Consider the following 14,421-nt stretch of genomic DNA (forward strand, 5'->3'; position numbering starts at 1 on the left):
AACCAACTAACTCCACAATACTTCCTTTGTTTAGTAAATCAGTTTTAAATATAAAAGATGTTTTGATAAACTTAAATTTTTGTGCTGCATACAGAACATTTAAGGTAGTTTTATTTAACTAAAACAATTTTAAAATGCTGTTTTTGTGCATTGAATTCCAATGTCCATCTAAATGCAATGTAAAGCAAATCAGGAGCAAAAACAAAACACTTAGTAACTAAGAAATGTGTCATTCATCATTTTCTAACTTAATGCAATATAAAAATAAGAATCTGAATAAGTGTATGTTAAGCAATTACACAGCTTAAATAAATGTATATAACTATAGTGTATCCTTTGGCTAACTAAAAACACCAAATTTAGCGTAAAGGCTACATTTGGCTGCAAATCAACAAGTTTTAATAGTTATATACCAACCAATGAAAATGGACCTGTCTTTAGGAAAATAACTAAAAAGTATTCATGCAAAACAAGACTGAAATTGTTGATTTACATCAAGATTTCTTGCTTGCTGTTTTTAATCATAATTACCACATGATTTAAATCAATCTACTCTGACTCCTCATGTACTTTAATTACACTTTTAATTTTAGAACTGTTTTGTTTTTTTGCTAAAATAAGGAGCATCATTTTGCACCCAGTTTAAAGAATCAGACCGAACAGCTTTGAAGGTCCAAACTTTAACATGGTCCATTTAAAACCACCTAACATTTCAGAATCCAGAGCGCCAACTGTTCACTCCCTGAGATACCTTTCCCCTTCACCTACACTGTTGAGCTGCAGGGAAAGAAGCCAAAAGATGGACAGCCAAAATACTTTCTGATTAATAGTTTAAACAAAATTACCAGATCAAACCAGTAATACAGTTTCATAAGAGAGTCTTACCAAATTAACTTTGTTTAATGAAATACAAACTTAATTTCAGACATTGGTCAAGCAAAAGAGGCAACTACCTGTCACCTATACTAATTGCCTCCTTTGTCATGGGCACTTTTACAAATAATAGAGAAAAATGTTTATAAAAATCCACTCTCTTTCATAGCTCAAAGAGCCTTATATCAAGAAATTAAGGCATCTAAAAATGTCTTTGGAGAGATTCAGCCGCATGGATTACACATTTTGACAAAAAAGGAGGAGGCTTACAAGATATTTGCATTTATACAAGCTGACAATCCATATATTAATCAATTCACACAAGTGTAACCTTCAACACACCAAAAAAATACCAGTAAACACAAAGGAGTCTCAATAGACTGAAAGTATTTAATGAAGCAGAAGTTAACCTTCCCCTGTATTACTCACACAGACATTTTTACACTAAACGCTCATGAACAGTCCTAGCACACCAATTGCATTTCAATTTTATTAGTCACACGAACAAGAGAAAATAGTTAAGAAAACTGCCTCCTTCAAAGCTCTTCTATTAAAATGTTGGATTTTTATATATATGCCTTTTTATTTTGATTTCGTACTTAAATGAATAAAATGGTTCTTCACTCTGAATCAGATTTGCTACGGTTCTTTATAATCATGTACCATTTAAAATATACATTCTTAGAAAATAAAAAACCCACTCATATCCTGAAGCTATAGTATTTTCAAAATCATATCTAGCGGCCTCAAGTTTTAATTACAAAAAAATGGCAAAAACAACGAGAGTCCTGTAGCACCTTAAAGATTAATAAATTTCTGCGGGCATAAGCTTTCATGGGCTGCAACCCACTTCGTCAGGTGCAGTGGACTGCAGCCCACGAAAGCTTATGCCTGCAGAAATTTGTTAGTCTTTAAACTGCTACAGGACTCTTGTTGTTTTTGCTGTATACAGAATAAAACAGCTACCGCTCTGAAAAAATGGCAAGTTATCCTAAAATAGTAAGTGAAATATTCACACAAGAAGAGTAAATAAGGAAATAATAAGTAGTTGGAGATGGAGAGTTAGAAGTGAAGAAGCAGGTAATGAAAGCATTTCTTTCACCAGTGGTTAAGGTTTGGTCTACACTGGCCGCGGATTTCGGCGGCAGTCAACGAGAGATACGCAAGCTACATACAGTAACTTGCGTATCTCCTGTCGACTTCCTAACACCTACTTACAGGGGCATCTCCACTGCGCTTTGCTGATGGGAAATGCCCTCCCATCAACGCAGCGCTATGCTACTTGCTGGGGTGGATTTATGGAGTTGACTTCCAGGTTCGATTGAGCAAATCTTTACTGCCGCTCAATCAAACCCACAAAAATCAATCCTGCGCTGCTGCTATGCTGCCGACAGTGTAGACATAGCCTAACAAAAATGACAGTAAACACCATCACAGTAATGGAAGTTCTAATTCCCCTTCCCTATCGTCTTTTGTTTCACTTTTCAAAATTAAGTCCCTTTTTTTTTTTTGTGTGTGTGCCATCTCTTCTAAGAAGTCCACCCACCAATACAGTAACTGCATAAATTTTGGTAAAGCTGTTTTTCAACCCTGTGGAGACAACCTAATCATCAGCCTTTTTTGGTATTTGATACTTGAAACTCTGGGAAATTGCTTACCTTGAAATCTATATGCAAGTACCTATACACAGCGAGCCATGCAATTGTTTCTATGAACTGCTCTCATTTAGAATTTCTGTCAACAGTTGTTCCTGCTCTTGCAAATTTATTGGATTACTTATTACTATTAAGGAAAAAACGAGATACCAATACTTACAATAACAAAAAATTTCCAAATCACCAAAAAACAACAGGATTAAAGATATTTTCTACATATAAAGTGAAACCAATTTCAAAATCCCCAATTTTCATAACATTCTCTGAAATTGTCAGATGCATACTCATGAAAAAAATCCACTGAAAAAGTGTTACTAATGATTTATCAGTATAGTACACTTTCAAGTTAAGGAAACTTTATAAAAATAAAACACCCTCATATCAAGTTCTCGCATAAGGAACTACTCCAGTTTCCACTGCATTATTAAAAAAAAAAAAAGCACTTTTAAGAAACTCTCTCACAAATGAAGAAAAAAGTTTGATTATATGTGTATGTCAGTAGCCCTGATGATTATTTTAGGATTTACAAATATTCCAGGTTTGATTATAGCAATTAATAGCTTTAATTAAACAGACCACTGAATGCTTGTAGCCAGAAAGCAACAAGGAAGAAGGCATAAAAACAATAGTATTCTCTCACCCTTTTGTTGGGCAGGGGAAGTAAATCACTTCCTCTAGGTTTTCACACAGTGTTGGAGAAATCTTTTTTATTTGTCCTCCTTTAAATAACAAAGCTACAATTTTGAAATTGGAATAATATTCTTGAGAGAAAAATGCCACCGTTTTACTCAGCTGAGGCACCTGAAAGTTTGAAAAGTAAAACTTTCAAGAAGTGTAAAGTTCATGGACTAACTGGTGCATTTGAGTCTATTCTATGCGGTAGAAAGCTTATTAAAAAGTGACAGATGTGATATACCGGCAATGAAAGACCCAATGTCAGAGATTGTGGGCCAGTAACCAACATGCTTCAATAGTGTTTAATCACAAGAAAACCTTGTTTAATTTATGGATTGTGAATTAGTTTTCAAACTACAAACAATTTAACAACCTCAAACTGAGTCTCACACACACTGTCAGAACCAAATTATTTTCAGAAAGGTGGCCAACAACAGAAGATTAAAAAATGGCCATTGTACTTTGAAAGTTTTATTTTCTTGTTATATTTCAAAGTTTGTTACTGCTGAAAAGCACATTTTACTTTTTGAACTTTCCAGATTTCTACTGCTAGGCAGAATTAAGTAATATTTCATTGAACAAATTCTGATTTATCAAGTTAAGAACACTCAGATACAGAGGAAGCTAAGCCTTCCTCTTCACCTCTTCCCTCCCCCCGGAAAAAGGCAACTAGAGTATGGTATAAACTTTTGGACACTATCCAAATCAGAGTTCATATTCATATTCTCTGAGGAAGAGTCAACACATCTTTTGTAAAGGGAAATCATGCCTCACCAATTTATTAGAATTCTTTGAAGGTGTCAACAAACTTGTGGGCATGGGTGATTCAGTGAATATAGTGTACTTGGAATTTCAGAAAATCTTTGATAAAGTCCCTCACCAAAGGCTCCTATGCAAAGTAAGTAGTCATGGGACAACAGGAAGATCCTCTCATAGATCAGTAACTGGTTAAAAGATAGAAACAAAGGGTAGGAATAAATGGTCAGTTTTCACATTGGAGAAAAGTAAATAGTGGGGTCCCCAAGCATCTGTAGTGGGACCATTGCTATTCAACATAGTCATAAGTTATCTGGAAAAAGGAGTGAACAGGGAAATGACAAAGTTTAATGATAATACAAAATTAATCAAGGTAATTAAGGCCAAAGCTGATAGCGAAAAGTTACAAAGGAATCTCACAAAACTGGGTGACTAGGCAACAAAATGGCAGATGAAATTCAACACTGATAAATGCAATCTAATGCATACTGGAAAACATAATCCTAACTATACATACAAAACAATGGGGGTCTAAATTAGCTCTAACCATTTAAGAAAGAGCCCTTGGAATCATCATGGACAGTTCTCTGAAAACATCTGCTCAATGTGCAGCAGCAGTCAAAAAAGCTACAAGAACGTTAGGAACTGTTAGGAAAAGCATAGATAAAACAGAAAGTACAATGCCACTGTATAAATCCATAGTATGCCCACATCTCGAATATTGCATTCAGTTCTAGTCACCCCATCTCAAAAAAAGATACATTAGAATTGAAAAAATACAGAGAAGGGAAACAAAAGTTATTAGGGTTATGGAACAACTTCCATATGAGAAAGGATTAAAAAGACAGCCTCTTCAGCTTGGAAAAGAGACTACTAAAGGGGGATATGACAGAGGTCTATAAACTGACAAATGGTGTGGAAAAAATGAAGAGAGAAGTGTTATTTATTCCTTCACATAACACAAGAAGGAGGGGTCACCAATTAAATTAATAGTCAGCATGCTTAGAACATAAGGAAGTTTTTTTTTTTGTTTTTTTGTTTTTTTTTTTAAACAAAACAGTCAACCTCTAGAACTTATTGATAGGGGATGCTGTGGAGGCCAAAAGAATAACTGGGTTCAAAAAAAAGTTAGAGAAGTTCATGGGGGATAGATCCATCAATACTACTAGCCAGATGGGTCTGGATGCAACCCTAAACCTTTGACTAGAAGCTGTGACCGGATGAAAGGAGACGGATCATTCCGTAAGTTTTCCGGTTCCATTCACTCCCTCTGAAGCATCTGGTACTGTCCACTGTTGGAAGACAGGACATTGAGCTAGATGGACCATTGGCCTGACCCAATATGACCATTCTCATGCTCTTATCTTATGATTAAAAAAATTAAAATTAAAATTCTGTTAGGCAACTACACAGATTTCTCAATCATGATTAACAGATTAAATTGTTCTGACATGATTACAGTGAATGCTTTAAACTGTGGAATAACTGTCCAAACAGAAGATTTTTATGCTACTGCAATAATTAATGGTGACATGCAAAGAATTATTTTTTGTTTGTTTAACATATATGAAGATGCCCTAAGAGTTGTGTTCTTTTTTCTCTCTCACAGTCACACAGAGTTTCTAATCTTAAAAATATCAGGAATATTAAAGTCAGGTTTCCTCTGGTTTTGCTATCCAAAAATCAGATGTGGATTGAGGATCATGTGAACTCTCACCCTGTGTTTGAACTATCAGAGCTAAATATTCAGACTTCTCTGCACGCGCACACACACACGCACGCACACTTCCTTGTGTTTCTCAGGCATTTGAAATAATTTAGTATTAAACAAAGGCAAACAAAGACACAGCACACACAACCACAGTTTTAAGTAGCCTGGATAAACATCACGTTCTCTCTCAATCAAGTTGCATTTATGGGGTTTCTCTTAATCTCCCTGGAAAAAAGAGAATGTGATTATGCTAACCAATGTTCTCTCATTGTTTCCTTGTACTCATTTGCATACCTGTTGTCCCTTCTCTTATATTTAGAGTATATACTCCCATCCTGGAACAGAGACAGTCTTTGTTTGGTGTCCGTACGGCACCTAGCCCAATGGGATCCTAGTCCATGACTGGGTCTCTAGCCACAATGGCAATAAAAATAAATAAAATTCTCCAACCTCAAGCTACAGGGACTGAGTAAGATCTTCCTTTCAACTGTTGCTCCAGTGGCCACTGTGGTGTTTGGCATACGAACTGAAAACAGGGAGACTGTCTCTACTGTATCTCAATGCTCCCCTGCTGGCAACCAGGCAGCATGGAGGAGAAAGAGGATGCAGCGTAAAACTGAATGAAAAGGAGAGAGGAACAAGAAGTGGAGAAAAACTATAGCCACAAGATGATCCTCCACTCAAAACCTAGAATTGAACAATTAAACCCATTATTCTTGAATCTCAACATCCCTTTGCTGTGTAGCAATTAGCTCTGTGAAATCTGCTGGTGAAGTACCTGTCTCCATCTTCCTCAAGTGGCAAGTCCATAGATTAAATGAGCCTTCTCCTGCTATCAATGACTATTAGCTCAAGAGAAAGAAGACTGTGTTGTGGATTTAAAGATCTCAATCTTGCTGATAATCCATGTGATAATCAATATGGTTCTACATGATAAAAACTGAAAAACACAGTTTCCAAATATTTTTTAAAAACTTAGGAAATTACATAAATGACGTTAAAAGAAGGTTGAGGTTGCAAAGTCAAGTGTTCAAAAGTTAACAAATGACAGAATTTGACTTAACAGTGTATACATTATAATATTGTAGTCACATGATCACATTACTTTTTCCACATGACTTCTGACTCATTAAGCACAAGGTTGTGTAGTCAGAGAGTTTTGTTTGTAGGATCCCAGTCTCATTTGTTGATGTTGGAAAGTGTGTGGCAAACCAAGCACGGAAAGTCAGGAAGAGACAGGATGGTCTTATGGTCAGTGCAGCTGAATGGAATCCTGGAGAACTGGACTCTATCCTTACATCTGCTATAGAGTTGCTAGTCAAATTACAAACCAAATTTCTCACAGATGGCTACTGTGTGTACCCCATATTCTGGATTACCAACCTGAGACACCTGGAGTCTGATTCACCAGCTGCACCTGAGGCTAATGGTAGCTATACTCTGAACACATGAAGTGCTACAGAACCCAAACCACACTGAAAAATCGGATTCTAGGCTTTTCAAATTGGACACCCAGAATTAGAGAAATTTTTTGATAATTTTGGCTTTAATCTCTGCCTCAATTCCCCATCTGTAAAACAAGGATAATGCCATCTCCATACTATAATGCAGCAGCATAGAAAAACCCATGCAGAAATATATAATTTGTATTCACTGAAGGGTTTAGGTTTGCAGAAAATGTATGCATAGGACCATGCTAGGAAATCACAAAAACGTAGGACTGCACTGAGGCAGGATTAACTACTACCTAGAGACCATCCTTGACAGGTGTTTGTCCAACCTATTCTTAAAAACCTCCAATGATGGAGATTCCACAAACTCTCTACGTAATTTGTTCCAGTGCTTAACTATCTTACAGCTAGATTAGGCATTAGGAAAAACTTCCTAACTCTCCCTTGCTGCAGTGTAAACGCATTACTTTTTGTCCTGTCCTCAGTGGTTAAGGAGAACAATTTATTATTCTCCTCTTTATAGCAACCTTTAACATACTTGAACACTTATGTCCCTCCCTCAGTCTTCTCTTCTACAGAATAAACAAACCCACTTTTTTTTTTCCCCCCCAATCTTTCACCATAGGTCATGATTTCTAGACCTTTAATCATTTTTGCTGCTTTCCTCCAATTTGTCCATATCTTTCCCTAAGTGTGGTGCCTAGAACTGGACACAATATTTCAGCTGAGTCCATATCAGTGCTGAGTAGAGTGGAAGAATTACTTCTCATTTCTTGCTTACAACAGTCCTGCTAATACATCCCAGAATAATGTTGGCTTTTTTTGCAACAGTATTACATTATTGACTCATTTAGTTTCTGATCCACTATAACCCCCAGATTCTTTTCTGCAATACTCTTGCCTAAGCAATCATTTCTTTTGTATTTGTGCAATTGATTATTCCTTCCAAAGTATAGTACTTTGCATTTGTCCTTACTGAATTTCATCCTATTTATTTCAGACCATTTCTGTAGTATGTCAAGATCATTTTGAATTCTAATCCTGTTCTCCAAAACACTTGCAATCCCTCCCAGCTTGGTGTTGTCGCAAACTTTGCAAGTGTACTCTCTATGCCATTATCCAAATCATTTATGAATATATTGAATAAAAACAGATCCAGGACAGATCCCTGGGGGACTCCACTCAATATGCCCTTCCAGGTTGACCATGAACCTCCTGAGTATGCTTTTCTAATTAGTTGTGCACCCACTTTATGACAGGTTCATCTAGGCTATATTTCTCTACTTTGCTTATGAGAAGATCATGTGAGACAGTAACACAAGCCTCACTAAAGTTGAGATATATCATATCTACTACTTCCCCCCCACCCATAAGACTTGTTACTCTGATAATCAACGATATTAGGTTGCTTTGACATGATTTGTTCTTGACAAATCCATATTGACTGTTACTAATCAACTTACTGTCATTTGTAGGTACTTAAATTGATTGATTGATTTGCTTCATTATCTTTTCTGGTACCAAAGTTAAGATGACTGGTCTATACATTCTCTGGTTTGTCCTTATACCCCTGTTTATAGAAGGTACTATATTTGCCCAGTTCCAGTCTTCTGCATTCTCTCATCCTTCACAAGTTCTCAAAGATAAACACTAATGGCTCAGAGATCACTTCAGTCAGTGATTCTAGAATGTATTTTGTCAGGCACTGCCAATTTAAAGACATTTAACTTGTCTAAAGTAATTTTTAACTTGTTCTCTCCCTATTTTCACCTCAGAACCTATCCTATTTACATTGATGTAATTAGTCATTCGATCACTGATAACCATTTTGGTGAAAACTGGAATAAAAAAGGTATTTAACACATCAACCATTGCTGTTTTCTGTTATTGTCTTTTCATTCTCATTGAGTAATGGGCCTACTCGGTGCTTGGTCTTCCTCTTGCTTCTAATGTATCTGTAAAATATTTTCTTGATACCTTTTATACATACTTGTATTTTTATTATATATATACAAATTTAATCATTTGTAATTTGACCTAAGATCTCCTGGTTAAGCCAGTATGGTCTCTTACCATACTTCGTATCTTCCCTACACCTTTGCAGAGTTTGCTCTTGAGCCTTTAATAGTGTCTCTTTGCAAAACTGCCATCTCTGCTGAACTCTTTTTTCCCTTAAACTTGCTTCCCACAGGATTTTACATATCAGTTCTGAGTTTGCTGGTCTGCCTTCTTGAAGTCCATTGTCTTTATTCTACTGTTTTCCCTCCTACCATTCCTTAGAATCATGAACGATCACTTCATGATCACTTTCACCCAAGCTCCCTTCCGCCTTCAAATTCTCAGCCAGTTCCTCTCTATCTACCAGAATCAAATCTAGACTAGCCTGACCTCTTCCCTATTCACTCTCTCCACCTTCTGTAATAAAAAGTTGTCTCCAATGCATTCCAAGGACTTGTTGAATAAACTGTGCCCTGCTGTATTATTTTCTCAACAGATGTTTGGGTAGTTGAAGTACCCTATCACCACCAAGTCCTGTGGTCTGGATGATTTTGTCAGTTGTTTAAAAAAAAGCTTCATTCATCTCTTCTTCCTGGTGAGGGTGGCTGCAGTAGACCCCTCCCATAACATCACTCTTGTTTTTACCTATTTTATCCTTATCCAAAGACTATCAACAGGTCTGCCTCCCACTTGTATCTTGACCTCAGTGCAAGTATACACATCTTTGATGTACAACTCCTCCTTTTTTTCCCTTGCCTGTCCTTCCTGATCAAATTGTACCTTTCTATACCAATATTCCAGTCATGTGAATTATCCCACGTCTCTGTGATGAACTGAATTGCAATGTAATAGTTACGCATTTAGTGAGCGCCATCCATACTATATACCAAATGAGGCTGGGGTCCTGTGGAAAAAATAGCATGTGAACATGTAATTAAAGACTATTATAATGCATATGCACAAGAGAACTGAATTAAGGTAGCAAGACAATTTTAATTCAGACATTTCCTAATTTTTGAATTCTTTACTTTGCAACCATAACAATGTTTTTCTATGTTTTTTGCATACAACATATGATAACATTCAGGTGGAAACAATCATATTTTTTCCTGTATTTCGCAAAACCAGTCCCTTAAATAAAAGTTGTAAATGTTGATAACATTTCAACTATAAAATATTCAAGTCTCCCACCTGTTATTGATGACATGAGTTAGTCTGAATCACTTAAAAGATTTTGATGTTCCAATGCCCCGTCCTTGCTATTGGAAACACAGTTGTTCCATACAGGTTCAGAATTACACCCCCCCATCCCAAATCCATGATGATGTATTCTTAACTCAAAGCTTGTGGATAAAGGAGCTTTGGGAAGTGAGAAAAGTGATTTTTTATTCAGAGCGTTTAAAGTATTTGCTTATTTTGTTAACACATTTAACTCAGGCACATAAAACACATGGAAGAAAAGATATATGATTCAACACCCCAAACCTTCAAGGCTTAGGCCTGATCTACACTAAAAAGTTAGGTCAATCTAACCCCCCACATAGACAGCACTAGGCTGACAGAAGAATTTGTCGACTTAGCTACAGCTTCTCAGGGAGGTGGATTATCCCTCCCATCAGTGTGCGCAGTGTCTACACTAAAGAGCTGCAGATGTAGCATTTCAAGTGTAGACAAGCCCTTAGAAATCAAGATCATAATCCATATGTGACCAACAAATCCAGAAAGACAAGACTATTCCTAGAATTTCTAAAGTAAAAAACAGAGATAAAGAACTTTTTATCTTTGCGTCACTAGTTTGACTCTTGCTTGTCAGTAGGAGTGTAATTACCATCAGAGGGTCTTGGTGCTTTAAGTGAAACAAGGTGGTTCAACAGATAACCAAAGTGAGCCCAAGAAGTAAATGGGCATGAATACTGAAGTACCATTTCACCCCAGAGATGGCCCTATGTCAGGGTTGTAGTACATTTGAGAGGCACTATTGTTGTGGATTAAGCAGAAAGTTAACAGACTAGAGACGTGGGTTATTATAATCTTCAGACAGCAACGTGCTGCATAACCTTAGGAAAGTTGTTTCCCTTGCTCTCCATACCTCAGTTTTCCCAACTATAAAATGGGAATAATGCTTATTCATTTTCATAAATCACTTTGAGATCTATAGATAAAAAAATGCTATAAATGTTCAAACGTGTTCAGATATGCTTTACAGAAATGCCTATAAATAAAGTATTTGTAGGACATTGCTGCTTGTGTTGTCCCTGTTCTTTGAATAAAGGATAGTCTCTAGTCCCTGCAATCTGGCACTTTTCACATGCATTAAATTCACTTGAAAAAACAACATATGTCAGTACATTTCCAAATCTGTCGGTGGTCTAGAGAAAGATTTAAATATCTATCTCAAACATCTATTAGCCAGAGGTAAATACTGAAGATAAGGGTTGTACTTCACAGAAACACTCCTTTTATGTTAAATTCTAGGATCACCTGCATTAAAATCTCCCACTGAATTTCTACTTTTATTTGGAATTCAACAAATAAGTTGTATGCCTCTTATTACAAATCAATATAACCTCATGAAACAGCCAAGTCTTCAATATGTTGACAAATTCCTTTCTATACATGCATGCAGCAGATTAGTATACATTTTGGTTACAGTTATTTATTCTAAAATGCCAAGTCTGCAACACACTGTCCTTTCATATTACAAAACGTACAATTATTCTGTCAATAAAGCTGATAAAACAGTCAATGTCTAGGTTTTCAAGATTTTTCTTGTGGCTTCACAATGTACACTGAAGATGCTAAGTTCAGACCACATCCTTGCCAGTTTTCCAGTCCCTTTCCCATCCTATTCTTCCTCTTCTACCACAAGGAATCATCGGTACCATAAGATTGTGCCTGTGTTGCTCCTTCACATAATACTTCTCAATAGGTACCACAAGAAGTAATACGCAGGAGCAGTAATGTGCTTTTCCTCTGAGAAATTCACCTGTCAGGTAACTTTTTTTTTAAATGTAAAAGAAGTGACCCAGATCAAATTAATTAGCAAATACATTAAGAAATCATTAAAGAAAATTACATTTCCATCCAATATTTGAAATGCCTCATCCTTTATTTAAATTTGGAGGACCTTCATTTCTTCAGTTTGTTCATAGCAGAAGGTACCAAATGGGAAAAATTAAATCGTTTACTAGCTTTGCTCTCAGCAACAGCTGTCTCTTAGAAGTGTCATGAAATCCTCACAATAAATATAACTAAGCTAAACCAGAAGAGAGTTTTAATATTAAGACAACAATAGTGACAAAGGTAGGTTTTATAATTGCTTATAAATTGCAAACCCAGTCAAAAGGTGATATCAGTCTTCAATGACATGGTATTAAGTTAAAGATACAGGGGACAAACCAATTTACAAGAGATATTCAGAGTTTTCATAGAATGGACTTGCATACTCTGCTACAGATTTGATCTCATATTGAAGAAGGCTTCACTCAGTAGTAGCTGAAGTATTATTTCCCTTTGCCAAACTTCAAATCAGAACTCAACATCAATGAGCACATTATGACTAGGTTACCTAGTGGTTAGCTATAAATAAACTGATCCAGATAATATGCATTTTACAGTACCTTTCTGCTCACAACAAAAATAAGAACTCAATGCAATGCACCAAAAACAATCTATTTGCAAGGTAAAAATAAAAATACATACTATTCCTATGTGTCATAATCCTTGGGTGCGATAGTAGGAGGGCAAAATATTCTTTTCATACAGCAGAGAAATTTTTTGAATGAAGACATTTACGAACCAGGTCACAGAAGTTGACCTGCATGAGCTTTTCAGTGAAGCAGTCTTTTAGACTAGCACTGACACATTTTAGGGAATTTAAAAATCTATTCAAACATTGTGGATTTCAAATTTTCTAATGGAAGGATTCCATTTAATGCTAGGTCTCTGGGAAATGTGGGAAGGAGATCGAGTAGCAATTTAATTGACCCATTTGAAGCTATCACACCTCGCTGGTTGACAGAGCTGAGAGGGAGGCAGCGAGAGAAAGGAACAAAAGCAACAACCGCAGAACTGTCAGTCAGAAGAGGAACAGTTCAATGTATGTTTGTAAAATGAATCACAGAAATATAAGGCTGGAAGGGACCTCCAGAGATCATCTAGTACAGCCCTCTGTGCTGAGGAAGCACCAAGCATACCTAGACCATACACGACAGGTGTTTGTGTAATCTGTTTTTAAAAAACCTCCAATCAGGGGAATTCCAAGACCTCCCTTGGAAGCCTAGTCCAGTGCTTAACTATCCTTACAGTTAAGACTGGTCTACATTAGAGAGTTTTGTGAACAAAAATCAGCTTTTATGAACAAAAGAGTGGAGGTGTACAGATTAAAACGCTCCTCCCACTGATGTAACTCCCCTGCTCTGCTGACATCATAAAACCACCTCAATGAGAGGTGTATGGCTTATGTCGGCTTAGTTAGCACAATGCCACATCAATGTAGACACTGCATCCCTTACATCACCGGTGGGGCTTTCATTCTTGTCAATTTCACCACTCCTCTGGAGTACTCCCTGACAGCTGGTCTCTGCTCAGGCTGGGAGACTGAGCCCCTGGACTGAGCCATGAAATTGAAAAAGCTACCCAGCAAGAATCCCCTGGCTGCTTCCCCTGGCTCCCAGCAGGTAACAGGGAGGGGAGAAGACCAGGGTTGGCTCCCAGTGGGAAACAGGGGGCAGCCCACCAGAAGCCTGAGAGCCTCTTGGGCTCCTGGCAGGAAGCTGAGAGACGACGCTCTCAGCTCCCCAACTGCCCTTCTCAGGTAGGTGGAAGTGCTCCTGGTGAGGATGCACACCACTGACCCAAGGAAGGTAGAGTGGACATCAGCCACTGCAACTGTAAGTCGACCTATGTTAGGTCAACTTATTTTTCTTGTGTATACAAGGCCTTAGAAAAATTTTCCTGATATCTAAACTAAACCTCCCTTGCTGCAAATTAAGCTCATGATTTCTTGTCCTAATTTCAGTGGCCCTGAAGAGCAATTGATCACTGTCCTCTTTATACCACCCTTTAACAGGTTAGAAGACTTATCAGGTCCCCACTCAGTCTTCTTTACTCAAGACTACATATGCCAAGTTTTTTAACCTTTCCTCATAAGTCAGGTTTTCTAAACCTTTTATGGTTTTTGTTGCTCTTCTCTGGACTCTCCCCAATTTGTCCATGTCTTTCCAGAGGTGTGGCACCCAAAACTGGACACAAAACTTAAGGTGAGACTTCTCCAGTACTGAGCAGATTGGGACAGTTACTT

The 14,421-nt window shown here is 37.1% G+C and overlaps 1 protein-coding gene across 5 annotated transcripts in view; it reads right to left on the reverse strand.

Moving 5' to 3' along the window:
• The window catches only part of PPP2R5C (protein phosphatase 2 regulatory subunit B'gamma), a 234,919-nt gene that overhangs the window by 167,715 nt on the left and 52,783 nt on the right, over positions 1–14,421 (reverse strand). The window lies entirely within an intron of this gene.

This window comes from Emydura macquarii, unplaced genomic scaffold (assembly GCF_026122565.2).
Source record: "Emydura macquarii macquarii isolate MOO-44397 ecotype Brisbane River unplaced genomic scaffold, CSIRO-AGI_Emac_v2 contig_1551, whole genome shotgun sequence".
Taxonomy (NCBI): domain Eukaryota; kingdom Metazoa; phylum Chordata; order Testudines; family Chelidae; genus Emydura; species Emydura macquarii.